Source organism: Rhincodon typus, chromosome 3 (assembly GCF_021869965.1).
Source record: "Rhincodon typus isolate 14 chromosome 3, sRhiTyp1.1, whole genome shotgun sequence".
In the NCBI taxonomy this organism is placed as follows: domain Eukaryota; kingdom Metazoa; phylum Chordata; class Chondrichthyes; order Orectolobiformes; family Rhincodontidae; genus Rhincodon; species Rhincodon typus.
Window position 1 is genome coordinate 19652595 of NC_063334.1, and position 10644 is coordinate 19663238.

The 10644-nt window shown below is 38.9% G+C and overlaps 1 non-coding gene across 1 annotated transcript; it reads left to right on the forward strand.

The window, feature by feature from the left end:
- Positions 1-8692: 8692 nt before the first annotated feature.
- Positions 8693-8764, forward strand: trnaq-uug. Its single transcript has one exon. It is a non-coding gene; the product is annotated as a tRNA-Gln (tRNA).
- The last annotated feature ends 1880 nt before the right edge of the window (positions 8765-10644 follow it).

A 10644-nucleotide genomic window follows, 5' to 3' on the forward strand; every position in this document is an offset into this window, starting at 1 on the left:
CACTTCAATCTGCCCATCCTCTCCTTTGACCTCCTGTTCCTACTCCTCTGCCATTTCAGCCACTTGTTCCACACTGAACTCCTCCTCGGTCACCAGCATCTCCTTCTCACTCACTGCAACCTCCTCTTCCTTTTGCTCTTTCCCTACCTCAGCGTCTTCCTCTTTCTCCTGATTCAAACCTTGTTTCTCAATCCTAACCTGCTCCTGCTCCCTCCACTGCATCTCCACCTCAGCTGCTAACTATGTCACTGTTGCTATCTTTCTTCAAGCAAAGGTCACCACCTCAGGAGACAAAATTAGGGACATCTCTTTGAAATAGGAAGGGCAGGTGTAGAGACTCTGAATTTCTCGCTCTCTCTTGCCACCCGTCTCCCAGATTTTCCTGATCCCCACTCTCAATCTCCCTGCAATTACTGTAAAAATAACCTACGCGATGATGTCCGAAAATTTCCATCAGTTGCACATTAGCCCCTGATTCCTTTTCCATGCATTCCACATTAGTCCAAGTGATTTTCTCTGCACAATTATTCTCCACAGCGCCAGGTGAAAGCCACTTTTTGCTTCAGTTTAAACTTTGCCACTGGGCTTCAAACCTCAGATATTACTTCCGCTTTACCCCCTGCCCCGTCCACCTAACCCCAGAATGCATCAGGAATCAGAAATTGGAGGAACTTCTGCATGGAGATCTGAGGGTGGTGAAGAGTTCTCCAGTTTCCAACTGTTCCCATTCTGACCTTTCAGTCATTGGCAATACAGTTCAAGCGATAGCATCTCATCTTTCAAATTGGCACACCACAGCTTTCTGGACTAAACATTGAGTTCAACAATTTTAGATTACATCCTTGAACTCCATTTGTTTCATGTTTACTGTTGCTCATTTGTTTTTTTTTCCTCATTTCTTTCCTTATTCTTTCACTCTGCAAACAGACAGCTAGCGTGGAGCCATCCATATCTCATCTTGACACATCTTACGTTTAGTCACTTTTCCCATCACTATTCCCTTTGACTTTTATATCATGAATCCTTTTGTTATTGCATCGTTCCTGCCATCCCCCTTATCACACATCTTCCCCTTTGTTCTTCATTTCAGCCCTCCCTTTTCATGTGTTTAAAATCTATTATATTTCTAATTTTCCTCAGTTCTGATAAAAGATCAACAGCCTGAAATGTTGTCTTTTCCTATTCACAGATGTTCCCTCAAGTGTTGACTGTTTCAGCATTTTTGTTTCAGATTTCTATTGTCTGCAGTAATTCGCTTTTATGTAATTTCCTCCTTTATGCTTCTTACCTCAACTAAGTGGAGAAGTGATCATGACAATTTTAAAAATCAGTGGGCAATTCCTGAATCAAAGACTTTCACCAACTTGTGTTGGAAACCATCAAAAGATTTGTCTATATTTATTCTCATTATTTTCTCTGCAATATTTTTGTGACTTAAATCTGCTGAGTTTTACCTCTTGATTATTTTTAAATTACCTCACGTATCTGGTACGTTAACTTCATCTCAACCATGAAGACTGATGCAAAATAAATACTTAGCAGGTCTGTCGGTTCCTGATTTGCTTCCTCTAGTCGAGGATAGCATATTAATTGCTTACAATGTGATCTCCTGTAAAGAGATAAAATGAAGGTCAAGTAACAGGTTTGTCTAACTTTTTCATTCAATAAATCATTTCTGAAGAAGGGTCCCGACCTGAAACGTCAATTTTCCTTTAACAAATCCTTTATGTCTCATTAATATCTGGAATGGGTCATTTCAATGTGAACTTGCATTTGTCCCGAACATGAATTTGCAATTAAGGATTACATAGACATATTTGAAATCAACTTACACAGCCAGTGAAATTTATGAGAAAAATACAGTCAGAGATCCATTTGTAAATCCATCATCCATGATGAGCCACAATCTATTGGCTTCATAGGTATCCCTCTGCTAACATTAATTATGTAAGTCACTGTTGCTGTTCATTCTGGTCCCAGATGTAGCAATACTAATGTTCTCCCTCATAACATAATGATCTAATGTGTTATTGAATGATACAATAAATTATTATTAAAGCTTGTTGATATATAGAAAAATTACATTCACTGACGCAGAAGTACCTGAACTAGCATTGAGACATTTGGCTCCAAGGACGAGGATATGTTTAATAGCAAGTCATGCTTTAAGAGATTTTAAGTAAGACGGCATCTGAAACCTTGATATCCTCAGGTCATTTCTATAACACAGTGATGAAAATCAGGAGCCTGTCTCTTACAGGTAAACTGTCATGCTGACTATAAGACATAATACAACATGCCCCTTTTTTCAAAGGCAAAATATTATTTCAAACGAATTTATGTAGTTGTACATGGACATGTGCTGTCAGTTTGATCATTATACAGATGGGTAAACAGGGTTTCAAAACCAACATATCTTTAAATAGTTTTCCAGTTGATTGCGGTCCAATTACATCCTGGCATAATGCTTTTGGAATTATGACATTTTTGCCCTTGAGGATGACTTGTCATGATATAACAAGTTAGCCTCTTTGTGGCCAAAATGAAAAATCTTCTTGGGTACTCTTTAAGATTGTCAGGCGTAGATAATGATTCTTTACAACTCTTGTGGTTGGTCATCTTAGGCAGCTGTTCACATTGACTCTGGCCTAATATCTTCAACTTCATAGTTTAGCACATGAATGTGTAGGTCAAGTGGACTATCTTGAACAAAGAACAATACAACACAGGAACAGGTCCTGTGGCCCTCCAAGCTTGCACTGACACATTTTGCCATTCCATACTAAAACTGTCTTCATTTACAGGATCTGTATCCCTCTATTCCCGTCCTATTCATGTATTCATCCAAGTGCTTCTTGAATGCTACTATTATGTCTGCTTCCAACATCTCCTCTGGCAATGCGTTCCAGGCAGTCACTACCCTCTATATGAAAAACTTGCCTCACAAATCTCTTTTAAACTTCTCCCCCCTCGCACCTTGAACTTGTGTCCCCTTGGTCTCAGTAGATTGGGTATCTGGCTTATATCTCACTTCAATATCATATCCTTGTAGAATGTTGACTGGCTTTCAGGTGTCATGTGTAGTCTGTTCCATCACAGTGAGTGCGGTTTGAATCTCATGAATTGTGACTATACTGAGATTTTTGTACACTAGTATTTGCACTAATGCTGAACTATTGATATTTACCAGAGAAAGATGGCTGGAAGCCTTGATGAACTTGCATAATGTGACTGTATTTCTGCTAAGCATGGAATTATTTTGAGCTGTTGTATGCTGTGAGATTGCCTTTCATAAGTTATATCAAGAAGCAGCATATAATGAGGTACATGAGCTTTAGGATATGCTGTGGTAATATAGTAGCACAAGCTCCCATGTCAATTTTAGCTTTTATCGTGTGTTATCCTGAACTTTCAAAAAATATGATGTTGTAGATTGTAAAAGCTTCTGAATGCCTTACTCCATCAACATACTTGTGAAGTTAACAATAAGGAATGTTTGAAGGACTTTTGAAATTAGTCTTTTGCTTGGTTGACTCTGGAGCTAATTGATGTCTTAACACTTACCTTGTTGCCAGTGTTGCAGTAGTATATTACCTTTTGTAAGTGCTGTTCTAGGATGTAACTTGGCCTTTGGAATGAGATTTCCTGCACATTTGTATTTCATGTCCCTTGCTGCCAATTTTTTTACAGATATCAAGAAAAGCTGGACATCCTTTGGGTGGGTGTTAAGACTCTCTGACAGCTCATCTTTGGAAAAATCACACTCATGTCTTTTGCTGTCACATAATCTGACAAACTGCTCAATACAATCATGGGGTTGCTGTCTGTACAATATAAATTGGAGTTGGTTAATCCTGAAGCTCTTTTGCCTTGAACTGGTTTTCAAATACCTTGCAGATATTTCCCACATCTTTATGATCATCCATGGACCCTCAATGTGTTAATTCAAAGCAGTCCAATCTTATCAAAGGCAAACAAGATGCTCAAAGCATTCTTCTCAGGACTATCTTTCACTTGATCTCTAATGTTGAGCTGCTGATACATTTGCACATTTGTAACTCTTGTCAATGCATCATTAGATGCTCAATTCATACTTAAGTGTTTGCCATCCATTTCTCTTTGGAGCTTTATTTTTGTTGGCAGTGTTTATTTTACTGGCTTTCCTCTGCCTCCTTTCATTTTGCACTTTACCACAGATTTCCCCTCATTTTCTCTTTTGCTACTCCTTTGCTGTTCTTAGTCTTTTTGAGAATGTTATTTTAACAACTTCTGGCTTATAGTTTTAAAATTGCAGGCTGGTCGATGGAGATTTCTTTCTCTAGATAGTATTCATAGGAAATAAGGAGTGATTACATCACATAGTCTTTTTTATTGCTGCCAATTTGAAGGGCAAAAAAGCGAAATCAACAGACATCTGGATAGTGGTAAGCTTTTTAAAATAGCATTTTAGCATTTTTAGCATTTTTCCAGCTGAATTGTCTTTTGCAAAAAATTTACAGATACACTGCCAATGAAAACTAGGAGCATTTCTTCCTTAAGAATAATGTCTTAGCTGATGTTGTTTTGAGAGGGGTTATTATTTTTGTTAGTTTCAGGAATTAAATGAAATACACTTTCAAGTGTCTAATATATTTGTCAGCTCAAAAGTTGGCTGCAGCTGTTTATTTCATCTTATAACAGAGGCAATCTTAGAACCTCCTTTTAACTTAGATTTTGGTCAAAAAGAAGTTAGTTAGTTCTTCTAGTTGACAATTCGCTGTTGACCTACCTCTGTCTGTATTCACAGAAGCTGTTGCTGCTAATTGTCACAATTCTTTGACATCTGTAACTATTGTGCAACAAGTGTTCAAGTAATCTTCCAAATGTAATATGGGAAAATCAGAAATTGTCCATTTTGAACAGGAGAACAAAAGAACAGTGTGTTACTTAAATGGAGAAGAACTGTAGAAAGCTGCAACACAAAGGAACTTGGAAATATTTATGCATGAAACTCAGAAAGCTAGCACACACGTAATCAGGAAAGTTAATGGAATTATTGCCATGGAAGCAGGCCACTTGGCACATCAAGTCCACACTAACGCTCCAAAGAGCACTTCACCTCTTACCCTGTCCCTCTCTGCATTCCCCACGGCCAATTGACCTAACCTGCAGAACTTTGATCTGTGGAAGAAAACTGGAGCACTCAGAAGAAACCCACGTAGTCATGGGGAGAATGTGCAAACTCCACAAAGCCACCTGAGGGTAGAATTGAACCCAGATCCCTGCTGTTACAAATCAGCAGTGCTAACCACTGGGCCGCTGTACCACCTACTAGCACTCAGCTCAAGTGGATTAAAGTACAAAAGTAGGAATGTCTTACTTCAACTGTATAAGATGTTAGTGAGACCACATCTGGGGTACTATGATCAGTTTTTGTCCCTTATTTTAGGAAAAACATAATTTCATTGGAGGCAAATCAGAGAATGTTCCCTCAGATGATTCCCTGTATGGAGGGATTGTTTTATGAGCTAAACAGGTGAGGACACTACTCACTGGAGTTTAGAAGAATGAAAGGTGATCTTATTGAAACTTACGGGATTCTTAAGAGACTTGAGAGCGCAAACACTAAAAGGATCTATGCCTTCATGGGAGAGTCTAGGACCAGGTGGTATAGTCTCAAAATAAAGGGAACTCAACTTAAGACTGAGATGAGAAAGAAATTCTTCGCTGAGAGAGATGTAAGTCTTTGCTATAGAGATCTGTGGGGTCAGAGTCCTTTTGTATGTTTAAGGCTGAAATCGAAAAATTCTTAATCAGTAAGGGAATCAAGAGTTATGGGGAAAATGCAGGAAAGTGGGCGTGAAGAATTTTGGTGTGATAGTGCGATATCATGACATTGAAGGATCTAAAAATCATCTATTCAGCTTTCAAACGTGCACAAATATTGCATTCACCGACATGGAGGTGTCTGAAGAATTGTTAAGCTTTCAATAAAGTGTCATATTTCAAATGATTTCAGCTAAGGTGGCATTTGAGACCTTTCTACCCTCAAGTCACATGCTGTGACACAGTGATGATGTCAAAAGTGTGTCTCTTAAAAGTTTATTGACATATTGTGTCTCTTAAAGTTGTACTAACATGCTGACTGTGAAATATAAACACAACAGCTGTCATTCCTCCATCTGTTGGGGTGTACCTGCCAAGTGAAGCTGAGATTTAGATCTCCTTGTATTAGTTTAGTCTGTTGTATTTAGTTTTCACAATAGTGTCTCTTTTACATTGGCGAGACTAAATGAAGATTTAATGACCATTTGCAGAACACCTCCATTCACTTCGCAATCATGACCCCAAGCTTGCAATGGCTTGATATTTTAATTCTCCATCTTGTTCTTGCATTGACATATCTGTCTTTGGACTACTCAATTTAAACTTGAAGAACTGCACATGACCTTTAAATTAGGCATTTTGCACACTACCATACACAAAACTGGATTTAACCATAGTAGACTGTAAGCTCAGAGGCCCCATTTTGTTTCCTTTCCTTTGCATATTTCTGCATTTTTCATTGCAAAAATGCACTTTATTCTTAAAACTTTATTCTCCTAATTGGCAATGCACTATCTACTTACATCTCTGGTTGGATGTACTTAACAGAAGCTGATGCTGCTGGTTGTCTCAATTTTGATGTCTGTCCAGTCTTTGCAGAGGGAAATAAAAATAAACAGTACATAGGAATTTGACATTCCTCAGATCATCCCTGCAGGTGCAAAACCAGAGATGATTTTTTTGCTCATGCAGGAAGCTATCCCCACTGCACATTAATAGCAGTTGCCCCAACCTTTAGTGCATTCCTCAGCGTGTGGTCCTGAACCTTGGAATGTGCCAGTCTGCAACACTGGGTCAATGTCAACTCTTTACACTGGGAGACCAACATGTTTCAGGCAGACCAAAAAGTGGATGAACCTTGACAAAAACCGTCGCATCACTCTCCAGATCTTCTTTGCACAGACACATTTCAGAGGGAAATGTGTGGCAATGTCTTCACCAGAGCAGCTGCTTTAAGGGCAGCGTGTAGTGGCGGAGAGAGTCCTGGTGTGCATGAAGGATCTCACAAGTACCTTCTCACCACCAACCGAGCTACACCTTGGTGCTTGTGGAAAGTGCTGGCAATGAGATATTTGACCAAGACTTTGACAGTCTGCTTAGGGAACCATCCAACAAAATCAACTCTCTCCTTTTTCTGCATGGTCTTGAGGACGTTAGGTACTGACCACTGTCTGATACAGAACAATCCCATTACGTGGAACGTCCCCTGACAATGAAGCTAGGCCCATCCTTTGTAACATGGAAACAGGTCCTTGGGCCCAAATCATTAATGCTGATAAAGTTTCCCAAACTAAATTAGTCCCACTTGCCTGCATTTTGCCCATATCCCTCTTAACCTTTCCTCTTCAAGTACCTGTCCAAATGTCTTTTAAATGTTGTAACTGTACCTGCATCCATCACTTCCTCCGGCAGTTCATTCCACATACAAACCACCCTCTGTGTGAACAAATTGCCTCTTGGGTCCCTTTTAAATTTTTCTCCTCTCACCTTAAAAGTATGTCTACTTTTGAGCTTGCTACACTAGAGAAAAGACCTTTGCTCTTCACCTTATCTACACCCTTCATGATTTTATAAACTTCTTTAAGGTCACCCCTCAACCTCCTATGCTCCAGTGGAAATAGTCTCAGCCAATCCAGCCAATCAAACCCTGCAGTTGTGACAACATCCTGGTAAATCTTTTTTAAACTCTCTCCAATTTAATAATATCCTTTCTATGGCAGGGTGACCAGAACTGTACACAGTACTCCAAACGTTACCTCTCCAATGTCAACCTGACATCCCAACTCCTATTTTCCAAGTTATGAGCAATGAAGGCAAGCGTGCTAAATGCCTTCTTAACCACCCTGCCTACCTGTGATGCAACTTTCAAAGAATATGTATCAGAACCCCTTGGTCTCCCTGTTCGGCAACACTACTTTTAATTGTATAAGTCTTGTCTTTGTTAGTTTTAGCAAAATGCAATTCCTCGCATTTATCAAAATTAAACTCCATCTGCCACTCCTCAGTCCATTGGCCCAATTGATCAAGATCCCTTTGTAATCTTAGATAAACTTCTTCACCGTTGACTATACCATCAATTTTAGTGTCTTCTGCCATCTTACTAACTGTGCCTCCTAAATTCTCTTCCAAATCATTTATATAAATTACAAACAAAAGTGGACCCAGCCCGATCCCTGTGGAACACGACTAGTAGCAGGCCTCCAGTCCGAAAACCAAAAAAAAATTACTGATACAAGAGCCGTGAGGACTCTGAGAAGCTGTTAACTTCTATTTACAGTGACAAAAGTAAGATAGAAGTAGTCTTCATTTTAATATTTCACAAAAATAAATCAGAAACTAGTATATTTTAATTTTAAATCATATTGTGAATGGTAAAGGATAGAATGAAACAAAGGGATTAAACTTGAAGTGTGTAAACTTGAACAGTGTTCGCAGAATTCACTTGCACTAAGAATGAATAATCACTGACAGGTTATATTGAAAGAATAGTCAAGAACTTTGAAGCATATTAGAGAGATCGAAGCTTTTATTTTTTAGATTAATGCCAAACCTGGTTCAAATCCCCAAGTATATACTTGACTGATAGTTCTGAGGAATGAAACTGTATGGTTCTATGGTGTAATGGTTAGCACTCTGGACTTTGAATCCAGTGATCTGAGTTCAAATCTCAGTAGAACCTAAAGTTTTAGAGAATTAAATATTAAGTTACTGACGAAGAAATCCAGTTTCTCAAGTAATAAGTTGAAGGATGTGATCTTTAGAAACCAGTAAATAACAAGTGTTGGCTTCAATTAAAATGTCCATGAAACTGTCAGATTGTAAAACACTTACTGCTTTAATAATACCCTCTAGGTCAGGAAATCCCTTACCCCTGCCCAGAGCCTGGGCCAGAATATGACTCATAGTTGATACATTCTGATATTTAACTTAAACGTCCTCCAAGGTATTCAACTGTATTAAAGCAGGGAAACAAAGATTGACGCCAATAAGTGCCTGTATTGACCAAAATCGAGGTTCTGAATTATACAGATTGAGATTTTGTCCCTTAGTTAAAAGTTTCAGATCTGACTTCAGTTGACCTATTCATACTTCAGTTTGGGAGAAAATAAGAAGTTAGGGTTCCTGCTCCTGCTCATCAACTTACGACTGTTGTTGGAAAGAACAGATATGTGGATACGTGAGGCCAGTGAGAACTTTCTATAAATCTCTGTTTTTGTCCAATGTTTGGCTTTGGCATTTGCCCAGAACAATGCTAACCAGATGTTGGATTTCCAGGCTCCACAGAAGCCAGGGAATTCCCCCTGAAAGATGTGATTCTCCTTCACCAAAGATCTCTTGGACCTCGCACAAGGTGTGGTGGCATGGTGGCTCAGTGGTTAGCACTAGTGCCTCACAGCACCAAGGACTTCGGCTTGATTCCATCTTTGGATGACAGTGTGCAGTTTGCATATTCTCTCTGTGTCTGTATGGGTTTCCTCCCACAGCCCAAAGATGTACAGGTTAGGTGGATTGGCCATGGGAAATGCTGGGTTACAGGGATCGGAAAGGGCAGTGGGTCTGGGTGGGATGCTCTTCTGAGGATCAGTGTGGATTTGATGGGCTGAATGTCCTGCTTCCACACTGTAGGGATTCTATGTCACTGTAGACAGTGCCTTTATTGTCAATAGTTGATGTTGTAAGACAAACTCTTCTGATATTAAATCTCTCCTGTCTTCCACCCTTTTACTGACCTCCCTTTTATCTTTGTTCAATTTATTCCATGTGCCAAACTAATTACATCTCTAATTTCTGCTAATTCTGATGAAAAGTTATTAACCTGAAAGAGTAACTATGTTTTGTTCTGCCTGGATGCTGTAATGACCTGTCGAGTATTTCTAATACGTTCCATTTTTTTTTCCCCCAGTGGGTGCATTATCCTACTTGTGGATGGGTAAAGTGCATGGTCTTCCCTAACAGTTTGGAAAATTGCTTATTCTTATTTTCCCAAACTAAAACCATTTAAAAATAAACACATTTACATAGAGACTAAGGGAGTTAGAGCTTACAGTCATACTGCATCTTAATGATAAATGTTGTATAAGAAACATGTTTCATAATAACTGCTTTCTTATGAAAGATACCCCTCTTTCAGGGAAAATCTATTTATTTACAAAGTTAACGAGGTTCATAACGTCAGTAATGCAGTGATAAAAACAAATAGGTTGATCTGAAAGATATAACCAACACAGCGGAGGCTGTTTTAATGAAAATCCCTTCTCTCTGCTAACAGTACGTAAGTTAATCATAACATGATAGGAATATACAACACAGAAATAAGTCATTCAGCTCATTATATCCATGTCAGCTGCTGGGTGGAACTATCCAATTAGTTACAGTCACTCCCTTGTTTGTTCCCCGTAGGCCTGCATTTTTTTCCATTTCAAGTTTTATTCAATTGTCCTTTGTAAGTTCCTACTGAATCTGCTTCCAGCAAGTTTTTAAGCACTAATAAAAGGCTTGCCCTAAAGCAAAAACTGTTCCTCTCTCCAAATATGTTGTTAGACTTGTTGAGTATTTCCA